This window comes from Silene latifolia, chromosome Y, assembly GCF_048544455.1.
Source record: "Silene latifolia isolate original U9 population chromosome Y, ASM4854445v1, whole genome shotgun sequence".
Taxonomy (NCBI): domain Eukaryota; kingdom Viridiplantae; phylum Streptophyta; class Magnoliopsida; order Caryophyllales; family Caryophyllaceae; genus Silene; species Silene latifolia.
Genome location: NC_133538.1, coordinates 408,261,126 through 408,265,663, shown reverse-complemented (window position 1 = coordinate 408,265,663; position 4,538 = coordinate 408,261,126). Strand labels below are relative to the sequence as shown.

General features: G+C 33.1%; 1 long non-coding RNA gene across 2 annotated transcripts; it reads right to left on the bottom strand.

Annotated features, from left to right (window-relative positions):
* Positions 1–1,714: 1,714 nt before the first annotated feature.
* Positions 1,715–3,591, bottom strand: LOC141626348 (uncharacterized). 2 transcript variants are annotated; one of them, XR_012535942.1, is made up of 5 exons: positions 3,517–3,591; positions 3,287–3,365; positions 2,616–2,681; positions 2,312–2,472; positions 1,715–1,808 (listed from the first exon to the last, which is right to left on the bottom strand). It is a non-coding gene; the product is annotated as an uncharacterized LOC141626348 (long non-coding RNA). The 2 variants fall into 2 exon arrangements; XR_012535943.1 differs by having other exon boundaries at positions 2,616–2,668.
* Positions 3,592–4,538: the final 947 nt, after the last annotated feature.

Genomic DNA, 4,538 nt, shown 5'->3' with positions numbered 1-4,538 from the left:
CAAAATAATAAAAGGAGCAAAATAGGTGATTTTGACCTTTTATGACCAAGTTTCACAATATAAGGCATAGGATTCACGAAATAAGGTCTATGATTCACAAAATAAGAAAAAGAGCAAAATAGGTGATTTCGAACATTTTACGACCAAATTTCACAATATTACCTTCTAGTTTCACAAAACAAGCTCTAAGATTCACAAAATAAGGTATAGGATTAACAAAATAATAAAAGGAGCAAAATAGGTGATTTTGACCATTTATAACCAAGTTTCACAATATAAGGCCTAGGATTCACGAAACAAGGTCTATGATTCACAAAATAAGAAAAAGAGCAAAATAGGTGATTTCGACCATTTTATGACCAAATTTCACAATATTACCTTCTATTTTCACAAAACAAGCTCTAAGATTCACAAAATAAGGTATAAGATTAACAAAATAATAAAAGGAGCAAAATAGGTGATTTTGACCATTTATAACCAAGTTTCACAATATAAGGCCTAGGATTCACGAAACAAGGACTATGATTCACAAAATAATAAAAAGAACAAAATAGGTGATTTCGACCATTTTGTGACCAAATTTCACAATATTACCTTTTATTTTCACAAAACAAGCTCTAAGATTCACAAAATAAGGTATAGGATTCACAAAATAATAAAAGGAGCAAAATAGGTGATTTTGACCATTTATGACCAAGTTTCACAATATAAGGCATAGGATTCACGAAACAAGGACTATGATTCACAAAATAAGAAAAAGAGCAAAATAGGTGATTTCGACCATTTTATGACCAAATTTCACAATATTACCTTCTATTTTCACAAAACAAGCTCTAAAATTCACAAAATAAGGTATAAGATTCACGAAATAATAAAAGGAGCAAAATAGGCGATTTTGACCATTTATGACCAAGTTTCACAATATTAGCTTCTATTTTTACAAAATAAGCTCTAAGATTCACAAAATAAGATATAGGATTCACAAAATAATAAAAGGAGCAAAATGGGTGATTTTGACCATTTATGACCAAGTTTCACAATATAAGGCCTCAGATTCACGAAACAAGGTCTATGATTCAGAAAATAAGAAAACGAGCACAATAGGTGATTTCGACTATTTTATGACCAAATTTCACAATATTACTTTCTAGTTTCACAAAACAAGTTCTAAGATTAACAAAATAAGGTATATGATTCACAAATAATAAAAGGAGCAAAATAGGTGATTTTGACCATTTTGTGACCAAATTTCACAATATTACCTTCTATTTTCACAAAACAAGTTCTAAGATTAACAAAATAAGGTATAGGATTCACAAAATAATAAAAGGAGCAAAATAGGTGATTTTGACCTTTTATGACCAAGTTTCACAATATAAGGCATAGGATTCACGAAATAAGGTCTATGATTCACAAAATAAGAAAAAGAGCAAAATAGGTGATTTCGAACATTTTACGACCAAATTTCACAATATTACCTTCTAGTTTCACAAAACAAGCTCTAAGATTCACAAAATAAGGTATATGATTCACAAAATAAGAAAAAGAGGAAAATAGGCGATTTTGACCATTTATGACCAAGTTTCACAATATAAGGTAATATTTTGACCATTTTCAAGTAAATGGTTACAAGTCAGGTGAATTCCGTATATGAACTCCGGTCTGTTTTGCCAAGCCTAGAGTCTCTTTATTTTAACAGCTGACAAGAAACTTAACGTTAAGTCATACATGTGTCCAGCATGTCTGAAAAACAAGCCTGCGGGATGGTTTGACTTTTTACCTCAGCTCTCTATTTCCATCTTACTAACCTGAGCATCAAAACAAATGAGAGTTACTGTACTAGCATATGTATGGAATAATGGCTGCAAGATTTTGGCAAAGTTGACACTAATAGATTTATTGTTATTCGTCAACAATGAATGTGTGATCACCCAGTGGAGTTAGATCAACATCTATAGGGTAAATCTAGCTTAAACCGGCTAAAATATGGGCAAAACCAAATGGTGTAGCCAAAACCATACGTGTGTCAGATTAAATGAAATCTATGATGGTAGATAGCCATAGTTATTCTAATAATGGCTAGTTGTTCATGGATTCTCTAGTCCAGGTTAGAGGATTCCTATATTCCATTTGGGAATAAGGTTCCAAGTACTGGCAATTTAAGGAATATAACTTGCAATAAAAGGGGCACATCAAAAATAAAAGAATATAACAATAAAAAATTGCAGTGCATAACTAAAGAATCTAAATATCATATAATACAACTAGAATCCTTCGGTACATAGCTATGTAAGTGAGTAAGAACAACAACCTGCGTCCGATGGGCATAGTGCTAATTGTGGTGGGGCATCAGGATTGTAAGAGATGAAGGCGTAGGCTAGGTTGAGCCATAAAAGACACTGAGCAGTAGACAAGGGAGACGCAACGACAGCTAAAGAGGATTGGTGTTAATCTTTGCTGGTAGCTGACAATCTGACATAAAGATAAATGAAAAATGTTGAAAATATGAATGAACTTATATTAATGGTTATTCAATGGCAAACTCTTGAAATAAATTATTAAAAACAAGGTTCATTTGAATATTAAAAGTACATGTTCATACAATTGGATTGTACCCGTATGTATTCATGATATGTGATGTTTCCCTGCCTTGAGATGGAGTTAAAACCTGCACCAAAAATCTAACATAATTGATTGTATATAAGTCAGAAACTACAAGAAAGAAATGCACTTACGTCTTGTGCTATGAAAATTGCCCAACTTCAAAGGTAATGAAATGCTAAAAAGCATAAATAATTCTAATGTACATTAGCTCCAGGAAAAAAGCTTTGATTTACTAATTAGAAGCCCAAAAACCGCTTCACCTTGAGATAAAAAAAACCCACAAAACAATAGTAATCACACTTTAATGACAATAATATACAGAGTAATATGCTAGAGTTTAAATAAATAAATAAATTTGGACAAGCAGATTGTGTACCAATACTCAAATTGAAGTCTCATAGGCGGTTCAGAATAAAACATTCATTAAAGCATTCCATCTGAAAACAGGGCGACTTATCTGAACTAATCCAAAGTTTTCGAACTTAAAAAATTCCAAGTTGTCCTGTTTCTTTAGCCAGGAAGAGGTGCCCATGGAAAAAAGCATATCGGCTCAACGACACATTTAGTCCAAAAGTTGGACATCAAGAAACATTCATTTCGAAAAAGAATTTCAGGCTTGCCCCATGGGATCTCCAATATAAACTCAACAATAAGATCAACAATCACAATACGCAAAACTTACTCTCATTTCTCTTGTCGTAAACATATGTTACTAAGGACAACCATGGCAGGAAACATGAGTTTTGAATCATCAAGACCACCTGATATATATACAAAGAAAACTTAAACCAATGAAGTTATGACGACTCAAACTTAAACTTCCTCCAGGACTTACGTAAAAAAATATCGTCTAAAATAAAACATTATGCAACACCAAACAATATTAGGTATAAGATTTGCGAAATAATGCACCTAGTATTGCTGAACTTGGCCTTCAATGCACTCTCCATATCCTTTTTAGTAACCCTAATCATCAAATCTGATCAAACAGTCATTCATAAAATGCTTTCTATCGTTCAGTGATATCGAAGAGATAATTCTGAAATCCGATTCAAACAGTCATTCATAAAATGCTTTAAGAAATATTTCATGTACTTTTTGATTCATCTGATTCTTAACTTTTAATCAAAATACAAATTATTCCTCAAGTGGAGAATAAGCAGACCCTGATTTGCTGAATACTGTAGTTTTCGCAAATTTTTTACACAGCGGAATTCACTCTTATTTAATAAAAAAGTATTAAGAAATTACCGGATATATGCTCTCCTCAGCCTTTCATAGCCTTGTTCCTAATGAATCCAATCGTTTTTGCACCTGTTGTACATCATCTGCAAATCCCTCATGTCTTTTATTTAAGTATTCATTAAGCTTGTTTGCGTGCTTCAGCAGGGAATCTACTTTGTATTTGAGCTCCACATTGTCGTTTTGCAGTGCAACAATTTCTTCCCCTTTCTTGATAGATCCGCCACAATCTCTTCATTCTCTTTCTTCTCTGTTCTGAAAACTTCTTCAACAACTTCGTCTGCAGGTTTAACCATTAAACTTCTGGGAAGTCTGTACAAGAAGATGTATGTATATCTTGTTACCTATCTTATACCGAACAGAGCTGAGAAATGATTTACCGAAACAGCCAGTAATTGCTGGTCTTTTTCTAACAATTCTGCAGCATAATCATCAGCCATTTGTTTCAGTTTCTCTGTCTCCATACCTGCACCATCCATCTCCGCCGTTGAAACCGTTAAAATATAATCACCAATTATCCTTGATGGTTCCATCTCCACCACACCTGCCACCCTTGCCAGCCAGTTATTTTGGATGCTATAAAATGATTTGATTTCCAACATTAGACTTATCAAAGTGGTTTGCATAATTTAGTATCCTGATACACCTATAGCTACTGTCAGCTGAATGCTATGGGATTACAGAAAGTCAGA